The sequence below is a fragment of the Ailuropoda melanoleuca genome, chromosome X (assembly GCF_002007445.2).
Source record: "Ailuropoda melanoleuca isolate Jingjing chromosome X, ASM200744v2, whole genome shotgun sequence".
In the NCBI taxonomy this organism is placed as follows: domain Eukaryota; kingdom Metazoa; phylum Chordata; class Mammalia; order Carnivora; family Ursidae; genus Ailuropoda; species Ailuropoda melanoleuca.
In genome coordinates this window covers 34,989,081-35,008,250 of record NC_048238.1, presented here as the reverse complement: position 1 = coordinate 35,008,250, position 19,170 = coordinate 34,989,081, and the positions used below count along the sequence as shown (strand labels likewise).

The following is a 19,170-nucleotide window of genomic DNA, read 5'->3' as shown; positions in this document are numbered from 1 at the left end:
AAGAAGAAACCACCATTTGGGACAGAGGAAGGGGAGGTAAGTAGCCCAAGACAGCTTTTACTTTGAACAAAATGTTGAAGACAAACTTGTAGAAAGGACTTTAAACTCCATTTTGGGGATCTGGAGTTAGTTAATAAGGGTAAAGCTTAACACTGGTGACAAAATTGTTATAAGCAACCTAGATGTTTAATCTTTCAACATCTTACTTTATTTAGAAAAAACCTTGAAGCATATGAATCAACTGCTAATAGCCATCATGGCTAGGGCATGGGGTGTATATTGTATGTATTTAACACATTTAGTAGATGTATATACAATATGCCTATTTGATCTATTTTATAATTCATATGTAATATAGTATTCTACATTATTTATACATAATGCATATTTTAGGGGATGTATATGTATTTAATACACATCTACTTAAATAGTTTAGCATAAATGTTATTTATAGTGAATATATTTTATAAAGTGTATTAGTCAGGATAGGCTGGTTATAAGGAGTGAAGTAAGAAACAACCCCCAATCTCAATGTCCTAACACAACAAAAGTCTGTTTCTCAGCCTCCCAGGAATCTAGGTGGTCAGAGCTTCAGCATCTTGTATCCATATTGTCTGCAACATGCACCTCCCCAGCACCCCTAGTAGAGGAAGAGAGACAGGAGAATCATACTGGACTTCTCACTACCTCAGCCCAGGGGTGACTCCTCCCCTCATAGCTCACTGGCCAGAACTAGTCACCTGACTGCCTATCTGCAAGGGGCCTGCAAACATAGGGAGAGAGTGGAATATTTGGTGAACATTAAGAGTTGACAAGGCCTGCTTTTTAATTAACTAGCTAGATGGCTGGATGGATGGACAGACATGAAAATTCACTGCAGCATTCAGTGCCATTATACCTAGTCTGCCAAACTGATCTCCTCAGAGGTGATTAATAATTTGGAGACGGAATCTACTAAATGAGAGGGGCAACAGTAATATCACTTACAGCAGGGTTCCATGCAGAGTGACTATGAAGCTAGCCAATAACTAGAATCTTACCTAAGTAGACAAAGCATTGTTTTGCCAGTTGAGTTCCTTAGGAAGCAAGTTCTGAGATGAAATTTATTGTGTAGGCTATTTATTAAGAAGTGCCCTTGGGACTAACACCTGTAGAAGCAAGCAGGCATGGGCAGAGAGATGAGCTGTAACAGGCTGCTGGTGGCCTCAGTGAACCCAAGGAAAGCTCCAGAGCTAAAACAGTCCTTGAGAAATGTCTCCCTATGAACTGTGATGGCCAGGTCTTCATATCTCTGCATCTATTAGTCATTGGATGTGGGCTGCCCTGGGAAGGGTGTGACCTTAGTAGATATATTTAAAATGCAGACACATATACGCATTCTCCCGGCAGCTGGGGCAACACGTCCTTCACTGAAGAGGGATCTCGACAGCACATCAAAGTGACCTCCACACATTACACAATCCATCTGGTTATTGCTTCTCTCTCAGTAAGCCTAGGTATTATGTGACTTTTAGACTATTTACTATTACTTGATCTCTTGTTTTTCTTAAGCTGATAATTAAGAGTGTCCTACAACCCAAAGTTTAAGGGTTCCCACCATTTTTTTAATGTATTAAAAAGATGAAGTTTAAAATATTTTGCCAAATAAAAATCCATGCATAGTAGCTTTTACAGTTGCATATTCTAAGAGAGTACAACCAGAGACTGGGCATTGAGAGGCCCCCATCCCGGCACTGATTTCCATTAGCTGATTTACTGAGTCAATGCGGAGCCATGGGAAAAGACTGTGAAGGATGTCAGTGATTAGGTTCAGACACAGACCCAGACATCTGAGGAAGAAGTGCCAGAAATAAACATGAAGAAGTGACTGTGGGTTCCCTTTGAAGATTTCTACCCCAAAGGAAGAAAAAGGTTGGCATACCTAGAGAGGGTAGTTGGTAGAGGTATAGTGTGACAGCTGTTACTGTGGGGTCCCCACACCCAGGAACACTGGTTGCTCTCCTGTGGGAAAAGAGGCTGTTCAGATATAAAGCCAAAAGTGCCGGCCACCTCAGGGGCCAAGGGATCTCTGGTATTGGCTTCCTCTAAAAGCCCCTAACACAGAGATCGCTGTACATTCCTTTCAGTAATGCCATATCTTTGCAAAGCTGTAGTTTCGGTTCTGTGAACTGAGAAAATTTGGAAAGTTCAAGCAGTCCTTGGCCCCCAGCTGGTGCTCCTAATTCATGCAAGGAAGTGGACAAATGGTGGAGAGAGGTCGGATGAGAGTATGTGAGGTCCACAATTGACCTTTTTCAGGGAATTTCTGGGGCATTCTTTCTAAGATCCAGTGAGACAGAGGGGGTAACTATGTGAGGTGGTAGATATGTTAATTAGCTTGATGATGGCAGTTATTTCACAATGTGTACATATATCAAAACATCAAGACACATCAGTGTACAAAACCCACAAAACGATCTGGAGACTGGCAGAACAGACTCTCCACAGTTAAATGTAGACAAGAAGCCATATTGAGGAGGGTGGGAAGAGTGAAGACGTGTTGGGGAGCTAAACAGAACTGTGGAACTATCCATTGCAGGGAGGGATGTCACAGTTGTAGGAGGGAAGAGAAACAGACTCTCACACCAGGGAGCCTTCATGGGGAAGATGAATCCCCACAACATTTGGCTTTGAAAACTAGAGGGGCCGAATTTCGAATTTCGCAAGTTCTTACAATCAGCAGGGCCTAAAACCTGGAACTTTAAAAATCAGCTGGCGTGTGGAAGAGACAGAAGGGTGAGAGAAAATTGAGTCCCTACCTTTAAAGAGACAGTACTACAAACAGTCCCATGGAGATACAGCATAGAAGCAGCAGTTTGAAAAATGCCTGGGGTATATATGGGGGAGATTTGTTTACTAATCTCAAAGTGTGCTGGAGGGGCAGGGATTGTTGGGAGACTTCTCCAGGAACAAAGGAGCTGGTAGGTGGCATTTCCATCCCCTGACCCCCAGCCTAGATATGAAGACACCTACTGGAACCAATGCTACCTAACTTGCTACCTAACTTGATAATACTGCTGTCCTGCCTGCTGTGTTCTCCTGTGGACATGTCCCCACCATCCAGGCCTCAGCTCCAGGTCCCCTCCCATAGCAGACCTACGCAAACCTTGCTAACACCGTGCATCCTGCCCCTGCTTGCTTCTGTGAATCTGCCCCCTCCAACCCAGCCTGCCTTGGTCCCTGGCAGCTGCAGGTTCCCTCCCACCCATGTGGGCCTTACTGGCACTGTGCACCCCACCCCTGCATTCTCCTACAGTTCAGTGCTACTGTGTCTCTGGCAAATGCCTGGTCTGACTCAACTTAAGCCCAAGGGGGCCCCAGACTGGCCCACTAACAACATAGGGACAAAACCCTGACCACAACAGGCAGAGAGAGCCATTGCAGATGACTGGACTGAAGGCAAAAGCAGCTCAGCCACAACAGCACAGCATATGCAACACATATAAGAGACACCCCCAAAGTGGCAGGTTCTGGTGAACAGGGGACATTGCATGCAGGGTACTACAGGACCTCTTCTTCATAAGGCCACCAGCTTCAAGAGCAGAAGGTGTAGCTGACCTTCCTAATACACAGAAAGAGACACAGAGAGTTAGACAAAGCAAGGAGACAGAAGAATATGTCTCAAATGAAAGAACAGGACAAAATCATAGCAAGAGAGCCAACCAAAATGGAGGTAAGTAATATGCCTGATTCAGAATTTAAAGTATTGGGCATAAAGATACTCACCGGACTCGAGAAAAGACTGCAGGACCTCAGTGAGACCCTCAACAAAGAGACAGAAAACATAAAAAAGAACGAATCAGAGAGGGAAAAAAATAGTAGACTAGAGGAAGCAGAAGAATGGATCAGTAAACTGAAGGAAAGAATACTGGATACCAATCAAGTTGAACAGGAGTGAGAAAAAAATCAAAATGAAAATACACTTAGGGAATGCAATGACACCATCAGGTGTAATAATATTCACATTATAAGGATCCCAGAAGGAGAAGAGAGAGAAAAGGGGGCAGAAAACTTATTGGAAGAAATAATAGCTGAAAACTTTCCAAATCTGGGGAAGGAAACAGAAATCAGGCCAAGGAGGCACAGAGAGCCCCCAACAAAATCAACCCAAGGAGGTCCACACCAAGACGCAGAGTAATTAAGATGGCACAAAGTAGTGATAAAGAAAGAATTTTAAGGGGCGCCTGGGTGGCACAGCGGTTAAGCGTCTGCCTTCGGCTCAGGGCGTGATCCCAGCATTATGGGATCGAGCCCCACATCAGGCTCCTCCACTATGAGCCTGCTTCTTCCTCTCCCACTCTCCCTGCTTGTGTTCCCTCTCTCACTGGCTGTCTCTCTCTCTGTCAAATAAATAAATAAAAATCTTAAAATAAAAAAAAAGAAAGAATTTTAAAAGCTGTAAGAGAAAACAGCTACGTACAAGGAAAACTCTGTAAAGCTTTCAGCGGATTTTTCAGCAGAAACTTTGCAAGCCAGAAGCGGGCGGCATGATATATTCAAAGTGCTGAAAGAAAAAAAAAAACCTGCAGCCAAGAATACTCTATTCAGCAAGGTTATCATTCAGAATAGAAGGAAAGGTAAAGACAAGCAAAAGTTAAAGGGATTCATGACCAATAAACCAGCCCTACAAGAAATGTTAAAGAGGACTCTGAGTGGAAAGGAAAGATTGTAAGTGGGAGTAAGAAAAGTAAGAAACACGAAAGCAATAAAATTATGTATATCTATAAAAACCAGTCAAGGGATTCACAAAATGAAAGGATGTGAAGTATGACACCATATATCTAAAGTGTGAGGGGAAGAGGAGTAAAGAATGGGTTCAAACTTAAGCAACCATAAACTTAATATAGACTGCTATATGTATAAGATGCTATATACAAACCTAATGGTAACCACAAATCAAAAACCAGTAATAGATATGCAAAAAATAAAGAGAAAGGAATCCAAGTATATCATTAAAGAAAACCAGCAAACCATGAGAGAAGCAAACAACAGAAGAAAAGGAACAGAGAAGAACTATAAAAACAACCATAAAACAAGTAACAAAATGGCAATATGTACACACCTATCAATAATTACTTTGAATGTAAATGGACTAAAGCTCGACTCAAAAGATATAGGGTGAAAGAATAGATNAATGGTAACCACAAATCAAAAACCAGTAATAGATATGCAAAAAATAAAGAGAAAGGAATCCAAGTATATCATTAAAGAAAACCAGCAAACCATGAGAGAAGCAAACAACAGAAGAAAAGGAACAGAGAAGAACTATAAAAACAACCATAAAACAAGTAACAAAATGGCAATATGTACATACCTATCAATAATTACTTTGAATGTAAATGGACTAAAGCTCGACTCAAAAGATATAGGGTGAAAGAATAGATAAAAAATAAATTTTAAAAAAAGATAAAATAGATAAAAAAGCAAGACCCATCTATATGCTGCCTATAAAACTCATTTCATGTGTCTAAAGACACATGCAGATTAAAAGTGAAGGGATGGGGGCGCCTGGGTGGCACAGCGGTTAAGCGTCTGCCTTCGGCTCAGGGCGTGATCCCGGCGTTATGGGATCGAGCCCCACATCAGGCTCCTCTGCTGTGAGCCTGCTTCTTCCTCTCCCACTCCCCCTGCTTGTGTTCCCTCTCTCACTGGCTGTCTCTCTCTCTGTCAAATAAATAAATAAAAATCTTAAAATAAAAAAAAAAAAGAAAGAAAGAATTTTAAAAGCTGTAAGAGAAAACAGCTACGTACAAGGAAAACTCTGTAAAGCTTTCAGCGGATTTTTCAGCAGAAACTTTGCAAGCCAGAAGCGGGCGGCATGATATATTCAAAGTGCTGAAAGAAAAAAAAAAACCTGCAGCCAAGAATACTCTATTCAGCAAGGTTATCATTCAGAATAGAAGGAAAGGTAAAGACAAGCAAAAGTTAAAGGGATTCATGACCAATAAACCAGCCCTACAAGAAATGTTAAAGAGGACTCTGAGTGGAAAGGAAAGATTGTAAGTGGGAGTAAGAAAAGTAAGAAACACGAAAGCAATAAAATTATGTATATCTATAAAAACCAGTCAAGGGATTCACAAAATGAAAGGATGTGAAGTATGACACCATATATCTAAAGTGTGAGGGGAAGAGGAGTAAAGAATGGGTTCAAACTTAAGCAACCATAAACTTAATATAGACTGCTATATGTATAAGATGCTATATACAAACCTAATGGTAACCACAAATCAAAAACCAGTAATAGATATGCAAAAAATAAAGAGAAAGGAATCCAAGTATATCATTAAAGAAAACCAGCAAACCATGAGAGAAGCAAACAACAGAAGAAAAGGAACAGAGAAGAACTATAAAAACAACCATAAAACAAGTAACAAAATGGCAATATGTACATACCTATCAATAATTACTTTGAATGTAAATGGACTAAAGCTCGACTCAAAAGATATAGGGTGAAAGAATAGATAAAAAATAAATTTTAAAAAAAGATAAAATAGATACAAAAGCAAGACCCATCTATATGCTGCCTATAAGACTCATTTCATGTGTCTAAAGACACATGCAGATTAAAAGTGAAGGGATGGAAAAGCATTTATCATGGAAGTGAAAAGAAAGCTGGGGTAACAATATTTATATTGGAGAAAATAGACCTTAAAACAAAGACTGTTTTACAGAAAAAGACAAAGAAGGACACTATATTATCATAAACGGAACGATCCAACAAGAAGATACAACAATTGTCAATAATTATGCACCCAACTTGGAAGCACCCAAATACATAAGGAAGCTAATAACAAGCATAGAGGAAGAAATCCATAGTAATACAATAATAGTAAGGGACCTTAGCACCCCACTTACATTGATGAATAGATCATCCAAACAGAAAATCGACAGGGAAAGACTGGCTTTGAATAACACATAGGACCAGTTGAATCTAACAGATATATTCAGAATAGTCCATCCCAAAACAGCAGAATACACATTCTTTTCAAGTGCACATGGAACATTCTCCAGAATAGATCACTATTAGGCCACAAAACAAGTCTCAACAAATTCAAAAAGATCAAAGTCATACCATGCATCTCCCCGGACCACAATGTTATGAAACTAAAAATCAACCACAAGGAAAAAATCTGGAAAGAACAAAAATACACGGAGGTTAAATAACGTGCTACTAAACAATGAATGGATTAACCAAGAAATCAAGGAGGAAATTAAAAAATACATGGAGACCAACGAAAATGAAAACACAATGGTCCAAAGTCATTGGGATGTAGCAAAAGCTGTTCTAAGATGGAAGTTTATAGCAATACAGGCCTACCTCAAGAAACAAGAAAAATCTCAAATAAACAACCTAAAGGAGCTAGAAAAAGAACAAACAAAACCCCAAACCAGTAGAAGGAAGGAAATAATAAACATTAAAGCAGAAATAAATAAAATAGAAACTGAAAAAACAATAGAACAGATCAATGAAACCAGGATGTGGTTCTTTGAGAAGATCAATAAAATTGATAAACCTTTAGCCAGACTCATCAAAAAAAGGGGGGGGAGAGAAAGAGTACTCAAATAAAATCAGAAATGAAAGAGGAGAAATAACAACTGACAGCACAGAAATACAAAGGATTATAAGAGAATATTATGAAAAATTATATGGCAACAAATTGGACAACCTAGAAGTGGATAAATTCCTAGAAACATTTAACTTCCCAAAACTGAATCAGTAAGAAATAGAAAATTGAACAGACCAATTACCAGCAATGAAACTGAATCAGTAATCCAAAAACTCCCAACAAACCGAAGTCCAGGACCAGATGGCTTCATAGGGGAAATCTACCAAACATTTAAAGAAGAGTTAGTACCCATTCTTCCCAAGCTTTTCCGAAAAATTGAAGAGGAAGGAAAGCTTCCAAATTCACGCTATGAGGCCAGCAATACCCTGATACCAAAATCAGATAAAGACACCACAAAAAAAGAGAACTATAGGCCAATATCTCTGATGAACATAAATGCAAAAATCCTCAAGAAAATATAAGCAGACAGAATACAACAGAAATCTGTTGTATTTCTATACATTAATAATGAAGCAGCAGAAAGAGAAATTAAGAAAACAATCCATTTACAATTTCACCAAAAACAATAAAATACCTAGGATTAAAATTAACCAAGGAGGTGATAGACCAAACTCTGAAAACTATAAAACACTGATAAAAGAAATTGAAGATGACACAAAGAAATGGAAAGATATTCCATTCTCATGGATTGGAAGAACAATATTATAAAAATACCAAAGCAATCTACAGATTTAATGCAATCCCTATCAAAATATCAACAGCATTTTTCACAGAACTGGAATGAATAATCCTAAAATTTGTATGGAACCACAAAAGACCCGGGATAGCCAAAGCAATGTTGAAAAAGAAGAACAAAACTGGAGGTATTACAATCCCAGATTTCAAAATATACTACAAAGCTGTAGTAATCAAAACAGTATGGTGCTGGGATGCCTGGGTGGCTCAGTCGGTTGAGTGGCTGCCTTCAGCTCAGCTCATGATCCCAGGGTCCTGAGATTGAGTCCCACATTGGGCTCCTTGCTCAGTGGGGAGCCTGCTTCTCGCTCTGCCTGCTTCTCCCTCTGCTTGTGCTCTCTCACTCTGAAAAATAAATAAATAAAATAAAATAAAATAAAATAAAATAAAATAAAATAAAATAAAATAAAAACAGCAGTATGGTACTGGCACAAAAATAGACACAGAGCAATAGAACACAATAGAGAGCCGAGAAATAAACCCATGATTACATGGTCAATTAACCTTTGACAAAGGAGGCAAGAATATGCAATGGGAAAAAGTCCCTTCAACAAATGGTGCTGGGAAAACTGGACAGCTACATGTAAAAGAATGAAACTAGAGCACTTTCTAACATCACACACAAAAATAAACTCAAAATGGATTAAGGACCTAAACGTGAGACCTAAAACCATAAAAATCCTAGAAGAGAGCAGAGACATTAATTTCTCTGACAAGTACATAGAGGTTAAATAACATGCTACTAAACAATGAATGGGCCATAGCAACATTTCTTTAGGTACGTCTCCTGAGGCAAGGGAAATGAAAACAAAAATAAACTATTGGGACTATATCAAAAGAAAAAGTTTCTGCACAGCAAAGGAAACAATCAACAAAACAAAAAGACAACCTGCTGAATGGGAGAAGATATTTGCAAATGACATATCTGATAAAGGGTTACTGTCCAAAATATATGAAGAACTTATACAACGCAACACCAAAATAACAAATAATCCAATTTAAAAATGGGCAGAAGACATGAACAGACATTTCTCCAAAGAACACACAGAGGACACATGAAAAGATGCTCAACATCACTAATCATTAGGGGAATGCAAATCAAAACCACAATGAGATAATACCTCATAACTGTCAGTGGTTAAAATCCCAAACACCAGAAACAACAAGTGTTGGCAAGGATGTGGAGAAAAAGGAACCCTCATGCACTGTTCATGGGAATGCAAACTAGGGCAACCACTGTGGAAAACAGTATGGAGGTTCCTTAAAAAAATTAAAAACTACCATATGACCAAGTAATTCCACTCCTGGGTATTTTCCCAAACAATATGAAAACACCAATTCAAAATGATATATGCACCCCTATGTATACAGCAGCATTATTTACAACAGCCAAATTATGGAAGCAGTCCAAGTGTGCACTGATAGATGAATGGATAAAGAAGAAGTGGTATATATATCCAATGGAGTATTACTCAGCTATAAAAATGAAATCTTACCATTTGCAGCAACATAGATGGATCTAGAGAATATAATGGTAAGTGAAGTAAGTCAGTCAGAGAAAGACAAATACCATACAATTTCACTCATAAGTGGAATTTTAAAACAAAATGAAGAAAAAGAAGAGAAAAACCAAAAACCAGACTCTTAACTATACAGAGCAAACTGATAGTTACCAGACGGGAGTTGAGTGGGGGGGTGGGTGAAATAGGTGATGGGGATTAAAAGTACACTTATCATGATGAGCACTGACTAATGTATAGAATTGTTGAATCACTATATTGTATACCTGAAGCTAATACAACACTCCACTTGAACTATACTGGAATTAAAAAAAAAATCAAGTCATACACCTTAAATATATACAGTTCTTTTTTTTTTTTTTTAAAGATTTTATTTATTTATTTAACAGAGAGAGAGAGACAGCCAGTGAGAAAGGGAACACAAGCAGGGGGAGTGGGAGAGAAAGAAGCAGGCTCCCGGCGGAAGAGCCCGACGTGGGGCTTGATCCCAGAACCCCGGGATCACGCCCTGAGCCGAAGGCAGACGCTTAACGACTGAGCCATTCAGGTGCCCCAACAGTTCTTATTTGTCAGTTATATCTCAGTAAAGATGGAAAAAAAGTTTTCCTATATAATATGAATAGAATCCCCCTTTGAAATTTTACAAATTATTTTATTAAAAAATCAAATTGTTTTTGAAATTGTTTCTTGAATGTTCAACTGACATTTCTATGAAAAGAGCATGATGTTAAGACTGGGCAATGGGACATCTCAGCTTTATGTACATTATATATACAACCATTATTTTTAAAAAATAATTGATAAAAGCCCTTACTTTGCTCAGTTCTAGGGGAAGTGGGAAGTGCATATAGTTGTTAATAGCCTGTATATACAGATACTATGAGAATTAAGGAATCCCTTTATAGCTTTATGTCAGGACTCATTCAGATGATAGATTTAACTAATAGAAATCCAGTGATTTCCTCTAATAAAGTACTCTGTGGTTTCTTCCTCTTTCTTAATTCATCTTTTTCCTCCTCTTCTCAAATAAAATCTAAGAATAGTTTTAAGTGCAAATGAAGTTGAGATCCGAGGCAGAAAACTGTATTATAAATATAAACTTGGGATTTAAGATTTATGTTAAATGATGCCAATCACCTTCTAGATTATATGTGGAAAATATATATTAGTGTGCTGATGAGAGCATATTCAATATACATTTTTGGTATTTCTGTGAGTGTCAATTGTGGCATTATCAGATGTCATGCACTTAGATGATCTTATACAAATGAAAACCATTATTGGAATTATTACTTACCTGCTAAAATTCTTACATTTTTCACATTCTTGTCTAATTCATCTTTACACAGTCATCTAAAATGACTATTCTCAATGGTATTTCTTTTCTGTTTAAAATATCTGTAGACAACACCTCAATTGCAATGAGCACATCTAGTGCCACTAAAACGAACCAGAACTCCTTGAAAAAGTGGATGATTTTAGTCTGGAGTAGGGAAAGTATAAGGTGGTCTTGAAATATCTTGTGCCACAAAATACAGAAGTGCTCAAAAACTGATGGGGTAATGTAAAAAGAAGACAGAAGCCAGCTTGGAAGTGCTCCCACTGATAAATATAGGACAATTTGAGTATCAAAATGAATAATGAACTGGAATAGAACAACAAAAAAAATTCAAACCAACACTATTCAGTAAAAAAATTAAGGGTGGGGCACCTGGGTGGCTCAGTTGGTTAAGTGTCTGCCTTTGGCTCAGGTCATGATCTCGGGGTCCTGGGGTTGACATAGATCAGGCTCCTTGCTCGGTGGGGAGTCTGCTTCTCCCTCTCCCTCTGCCCCTCCCCCTGCTCATGTGCGTGTGCTCTCTCTCTCTCACTCTCTCTCTCGCACTCTCTCTCAGATAAATAAAATCTTTTTTAAAAATTAAGGGCGAGGAAGAAATGATGGAAAAGGTGTTTACAGAAGAATGCCAACTCATAAATGTGGGATTGTTACAATTAGAAAACCAACAGTTTGCAATCACCATTGTAATACTTGATTCAAGCAACAATCATCAACAGATGTAAAATCAGTGAGTGAAGGGTTGGTAGGGAAGAATACATTCATCCAGTCTCAAAGTACCACTAGTTACAATTACAAAGAGAAAAGGAAAAAAGAGAATAAATGAGAAAAAAGGGTACCTTTATAAATGTAGAAGTCTGGTGGAAATCACTTGAACCAAATGATCAAACTTAATGTCACCAAAATGGGAAAAATTGACATTGTGTTTTCTATGATGTGATGCACTGAGGATACAAATCATGCATGAAATATTCCTGCAAAAAAAAAAGATTCTGATCATACGGTACTAATCACACAAACTAAATTCAGAAATATTATGCAAAATAGTTGACCTGGACTCCTCAAAAAAATGTCAATGTAATAAAAGACAGAAAAGTGCAGAAATTATCTTTAAAGAAAGTAAAGGGACATGACAACTACATGTAATGTGCAAACTTTAATTGGATCTTGGATTTTTTTTTAAGTATAAAAGACACTGTTGTTATTGGTCCAATGGAAGAAATATTAGTATGGAATGCATATTAGATAACAGTATCATATCAACATTAAATTTCCTGAGTGTGGTAATTTTCTTGAGTGTGACAAATATAGTTATTTTTCATAAGAAAAATATGCTTTAAGTATGTATGGGGAAAATGTCAAGACATCTGAAACTTACATTTAAATCTTTTGAATCTTTCACAAAAAAAGAATGTGTGTATACACACATGTGGGCATAAGTGCTTATACAGAAACACATTTAAATAGAAAATAAATTTGGCAAAATGTTAACAACTAGTGAATCTAGGTAAAGGGTATGTGGTGTTCATTATACTAGTTTTATAACTTTTCTGTAGCATTAACAGTTTTCATTTCTTTATACATTTAAGTCTTCTTCATTTCATAACCAATTTGACATATTTAACTATCAGTATATTTCCTCATTATTATATATATATATAATAATATTTTTTATTATATTATGTTAGTCACATACAGTACATCCCTGGTTTTTGATGTAAAGTTCCATGATTCATGTTGCGTATGACACCCAGTGCACCATGCAATACGTGCCCTCCTTACTATCCATCACCAGCCCATCCCATTCCCCCACCCCTCCCCTCTGAATCCCTCAGTTTGTTTCTCAGAGTCCATAGTCTCTCATGCTTCATTCCCCCTTCTGATTACCCCCCTTTCTTTATCCCTTTCTTCCCCTACCAATCATCCTAGTTCTTATGTTCCATAGATGAGAGAAATCATATGATAATTGTCTTTCTCTGCTTGACTTATTTCACTTAGCATTATCTCCTCCAGTGCTGTCCATGTTGCAGCAAATGTTGAGAACTCGTTCTTTCTGATAGCTGAGTAATATTCCATTGTATATATGGACCACATCATTAACAGTTTTCAAAATAAAAAAAGTTAGGAAATGAAAATAACATAAAAAAATAAAATTAAAAAATATGCTGAGCCAAAGAGAAAATGCAAGAGACAAAGTTGGGATGGGCAAAGTTAGAAGTACAGTAAGGATAAAAAGTTTAAATCTATGACCTCTCATGGCTCTCTCCCTACGGAGTCCATCCTGCCGCCTCATAATATTCTATCATATGCTACATATTCTTCACATTAGGAACCAAACACCTATGGAATAATGTTAGGATCATAAGCTCTTGACCTTGTGTCAGAAGAAAAAGGTGTATGAGAAATTCAAACATTCTATAGCTTCAATGATCCATGTCATCTTTCCTACAGACAGGTTTGCCAGGCCCTTCTTGTTTGGAGGACTGACTGAATTTTATTTTCCTTGGCTGTAGGTTTATCATAGGGATAAGACCATTCCCAGAAGCTGCAAGGAGAGCTAGATGCCAGCAATTCCAGTCACTTTTATTTTTTAAAATTTTATTTATTTATTTGAGAGCAAGCACGAGCTGGGGGAGGGCAGAGGGAGAAGGAGAAGCAGACTCCCCACTGAGCAGGGAGCCTGATGTGGGGCTCAATCCCAAGACCCCAGGAGCATGACCTGAGCAGAAGGCAGACCTTTAACTGACTGAGCCACCCAGGCGCCCGTCAGCAATTCCAGTCACTTTGAAATGCATTTTTGAAAGTAAGAGAAAAATGTTTATCTGGTTTGTAAGGCTTCTGCCCTCTAATATTTATGTGAACCTTTTCTTGGCATATTCTGTATCTGACTTTGCTCTCTTCCCTCATGGTTTTCCCATCCTAGTGACCTCACCGAATGCTACTGTTGATTCTTTATGTGTGTCGCCTATGAACATGTGTGTGTATTCACTCCCTCCTCATTCTTTTACTCATTATTTATTCATCCATCACAATTACTTATTTATGTAGGTCACTTTATTTTATAAATTTTTTAATTTATTTTTTTAGGTCACTTTATTTTAAATGATAGTTTTATAGCAGATGAGCATTTACACTCTAAAGGGCAGGAGAGATGAACAAGAGACACAAAATGTACTACAGAGAGCTGGATTGGAAGAGAAAGATTAACACAGGCCTGAACTCTCTTCTTGTATCTCCATCATCATTTATCTTTTTTTCATTTTAGGAACTGTCCTGATTTCCTGTTTTCAATGGCCCTTTACTATTTTAAATGCCCTTGTGATTGTTTTGGACTCTACTACCTAGAAAGTGAAGCAAGGTTTGTTTGCTGTTTTCAAGCAGGAACCACAAGGGGTACAAAACATGGCTAGCCTGACCAAATTGGAGACAGGGGTCTGAGAATAATAGATCCAGACTAAGCCAGGCCTCCAATTGGTCAACCAGTTTTTACTGAGCATCTACTATTTGTCAGGTACTATTTTTGGAAGTGGAGGCAAAGACTGATTAAGACACAACCCTAACTTAGTGGTTCAAAGTATTCCATGCCAGGTTCATGCTAGTCTCATCTGAAGAAGGATACTAGGCAGAAGATGGTGCCCACCACATGGATGTGAGCACAGCATTTCTGAATTTTATTCAGATCCTACTAAAAAAGATTTAATAAAGGGTGGTTTAAATAGATTGGGAGGTTGTCTTTTTTTGCAGGCAGAGGTAAGTAATTGAGTGGTGGCCTGACAAGTCCATGAACTATCCAAGTCCCAGGATTCTTCTCTCTTGCTGCTTTGCCCTTCTTAGCACACAACTTCTACCCTAAAGTTTGCCTCATGGTTGCAAGATAGCCCCTGCAACTCTGGCCACTGTGTCTGCATTCCAGGCTGTGGTAAAAAGGAAGACAGAAAAAGGGTTACTTTCCAGGTGAGTCAAGCCCCTTTTAAAAGAGCTTTCTCAAAATCCTACCCAAAACTTTTGCCTCTACCTCATTAGCCAAAGCTTGGTCATTTGGCCACCCACGTCTATAAAGAAAGATCTCAACAACAAAAAATCAAGAGTACTGTGAGTACTTACTCATTTGTAAGTAGAAGTATAGATACTTATTATATTGGCTTGTCTTTTCAATTGGGCCCTGGTACTTTCTAAGTTAATTTTTCTGGTTTCTTTTCATCATCCAATTATCTAAAACAACCATCCTTCCCTTAAAATACATAGTTGTTAAAATTCCGACTAAGGAAAAGGGATAATCCAAATGATGTATTGAATAAAAGGGTTGAATTAATGGTAGGGCAAAGGAAGGGGACTCTCACATAAGAGGCCCCCAATTCTGTGGCTGGTCACTTTTGCTGCCACCACTCAAGCATATAAGGATATCTCCTCCTTATGTTATTAGGAACACAACCTTTTGTAGGCTTAACCTTTCGCACTTGCTTGAAGTACTGAATAATGATATTAGGAGTTGGAAAGCCTTAAAGGCAGGGCTGAGGCTTCCCTGAGACAAGAAATTCCACCTGTGGATAACAGCTTGGCTTTTGCCCGTGGAGTTCCACACTGTTTGTGATATTATCTTCCTAACTGAATGCCCTAGAGCACAAAGATATTACAGCATATTTATCATCAGAAACAATGCAAGGAAGACAACAATGGAACATCTTTGAAGTACTGAAAGAAAAAGTCAACATAAGATTCTATACCCAGAGAATACATATTTCAAAAACAAAGATAAAACAAAACTTCTTCAGACTTACAAAAGGTGAAAGAATTCATCACCAGCAGACCATCATTATAAGAAATGTTAAAGGGAATTCTTTTGGCCGAAGAAAAACGCTACTAAAAGGAAATATGGATCTATGCAAAGGAAGGAATAGCACTGGAAATAGTAACTACATGGGTAAATGTCTAATATTTTTCTTATTCTTTATATCGAAAAGACATTTGACTAAATAAACAGAAATAATTAACAATGTAGTATGGGGTTTATAATATATGTAAAAGCAAAATGCAGGACAACAATAACACAAAGTTCAGGAGGGAAAAAATATAAATATACTATTGTAGGGGTCTTAAACTATGTATGAAGTGGTATAACAGTACTAGAAAGTTGATTGTGTCAAATTAAAAATGTATACTTAAACCCAAAAGCAATCACCAAAACAATACAACAAAGAGTTATAACTAATACAAGGAAAAGGAGATAAAATGAAATAATAAAAAACACTCAATTTGTTCCCACTTGGATCAGTGGTAGCTCTATCAAGTTGGTTCTTTGTCACTTTGACATGCCCTCATCTTTTTGGGTTTTTTTGAGCACTTTCTCATTTTCTGATACTACAAGATGCTCTCTGCCTTGGTCCTAAAATCAGCTGTTCCTCTAACAATCTCTGGTTCCTTTTATTGGAGACTGTATTTAGAAACCAAAATCAGGGTCCTGACTGTGCTTGCTGTTATTGGGTGTCATTGCTTCTAGGCCCTCTCGATGGATAGAGCTAAGTAATATATGTATGGATACTAACCCACATGTACACACATATCTGTAATTCTTTCTTTATTTCTCTCTCTCTATATATATATATATTAAGCTAAATGTAAGTTCATGGTTTATGTCTCTGACTCTAATCCAGTATCACAAGGTCTATTCTTGCTTTCTTTTCTTGTTTACCTGTAACTTTCCTCTCACAGTGAGAACCTTGGACATACCATGCACCCATCCATTTACTTGTTTAACAGCACTATAATGTAAAGTAATGTGAAAATTTATATCCATACGAAACCCTGTACACAAATGTTTGTAGCAGCTTTACTCATATTGGCTAACAACTGGAAGAAAGGAAGATGTCTTTCATCAGGGGAAAGAAAAAACAAACTCTGGTGCATCCATACAATGAAATCCTATGCAGCAGCAAAAAGAAATGAGCTACTGATTCATTCATCAACATGGGTGAATCTTAAGTGCATTCTACTTAGTGAAAGAAGGCAGAAAACAAAAGCTACATACTGTATACATTGTATGGTTCTATTCATATGACACCTAGAAAGGGCAAAACTATAGGGACAAAACAGGGGCGCCTGGGTAGCACAGTGGTTAAGCATCTGCCTTCGGCTCAGGGCGTGATCCCGGCGTTATGGGATCAAGCCCCACATCAGGCTCCTCNAAATTTTTTAAAAAGCTGACCTATCTAACTTGGGAAAATTATGTTTTGACCAAAAACTATAAGGCTATTGACAAAAAGAACTGTACATAGTCATTGTATTTCTAGGTGGTAAATTTGTTTCTTGTAAGGGTATGAGTTAAACAATGGACTTCAAATAGGGGCACCTGGGTGCTCAGTTGGTTAAGCATTTGACTCTTGATTTTGGCTCAGGTCATGGTATCAGGGTCATGAGACCGGGCCTCACATCAGGCTCCGCGCTGGGCATAGAGACTGCTTAAGATTTTCTCTCCCTCTGCCCCACCCCACTCCCCCACCCTGCTGCCTCTCTCTCTAAAAATAATAATAAATAAAAAAAATGTACTTTAAATATAAAGATACAACTAATTAAAAGGATGGAAAAGATTACCTTATGATATACTATATGCTGGCTAATTGAACATAATAAATTTTTTTTTTTTTTTTTCTCATTAGCAAGCCAAAAAAAAAAAAAAAGGAAAAAGATTACTACCATGCTAACACTAGTAAAAAAAAAAAAAAAGCTTGAGCAGCTATATTAATATCAAAGTAGATTTCAGAGCACAGAATACTACCAGGAATACGAAAGATCATTTTAAACTGAAGTCAATTCATCAGGAGCACATAATCCAAAATGCTTATACATCTAATCACAGAGCTCTAATATGAGGCAAAATCTGAACGAACTGCAGGAAGAAATAGACAAATCCACAATTATAGTTGATTTCAATGCCCCTCTCTAAATAATTGAAAGAGGAAGCAGAAAGAAAATCAGTACAGCTATAGAAGACTTGAACAACACAGCCAACCAATTTGATCTAAGTGACATTTATAGAACATGCCATGCAACAACAGCAGAATACACATTCTTCTCAATTGAGTATGGAACATTTACCAAGAGAGACCATATTATGAGCCATAAAATGAGTATCAATACATTTAAGAGGATATATGTCATATAGAAACGGTTTTCTAGACTGTACTAAGAAAAAACATGTTTTTTTAAATTTATAAAATGTACTTATAAATTTTGGATCTAAAAAATTCCAATGTAACAGACAGTTCGCAACTGGTTACTACTTAGTTTTCACTGGAGACTAAGGTTTCAAAGAGTTGAAATTCTAACTGATAAAAAAAAAAANTATTCTTGCTTTCTTTTCTTGTTTACCTGTAACTTTCCTCTCACAGTGAGAACCTTGGACATACCATGCACCATCCATTTACTTGTTTAACAGCACTATAATGTAAAGTAATGTGAAAATTTATATCCATACGAAACCCTGTACACAAATGTTTGTAGCAGCTTTACTCATATTGGCTAACAACTGGAAGAAAGGAAGATGTCTTTCATCAGGGGAAAGAAAAAACAAACTCTGGTGCATCCATACAATGAAATCCTATGCAGCAGCAAAAAGAAATGAGCTACTGATTCATTCATCAACATGGGTGAATCTTAAGTGCATTCTACTTAGTGAAAGAAGGCAGAAAACAAAAGCTACATACTGTATACATTGTATGGTTCTATTCATATGACACCTAGAAAGGGCAAAACTATAGGGACAAAACAGGGGCGCCTGGGTAGCACAGTGGTTAAGCATCTGCCTTCGGCTCAGGGCGTGATCCCGGCGTTATGGGATCAAGCCCCACATCAGGNGGAAAGGGCAAAACTATAGGGACAAAACAGGGGCACCTGGGTAGCACAGTGGTTAAGCATCTGCCTTTGGCTCAGGGTGTGATCCCGGCGTTATGGGATCAAGCCCCACATCAGGCTCCTC

At 37.7% G+C, this 19,170-nt stretch overlaps 1 protein-coding gene across 1 annotated transcript in view; it reads right to left on the bottom strand.

Moving 5' to 3' along the window:
* Positions 1-8,645: 8,645 nt before the first annotated feature.
* MED14OS (MED14 opposite strand) overlaps positions 8,646-19,170 on the bottom strand; it is a 58,626-nt gene continuing 48,101 nt past the window's right edge. Inside the window, 2 exon segments of the mRNA XM_034649925.1 lie at positions 8,646-8,687; positions 12,038-12,172. The gene's annotated coding sequence lies outside the window, so the exon portion shown is untranslated.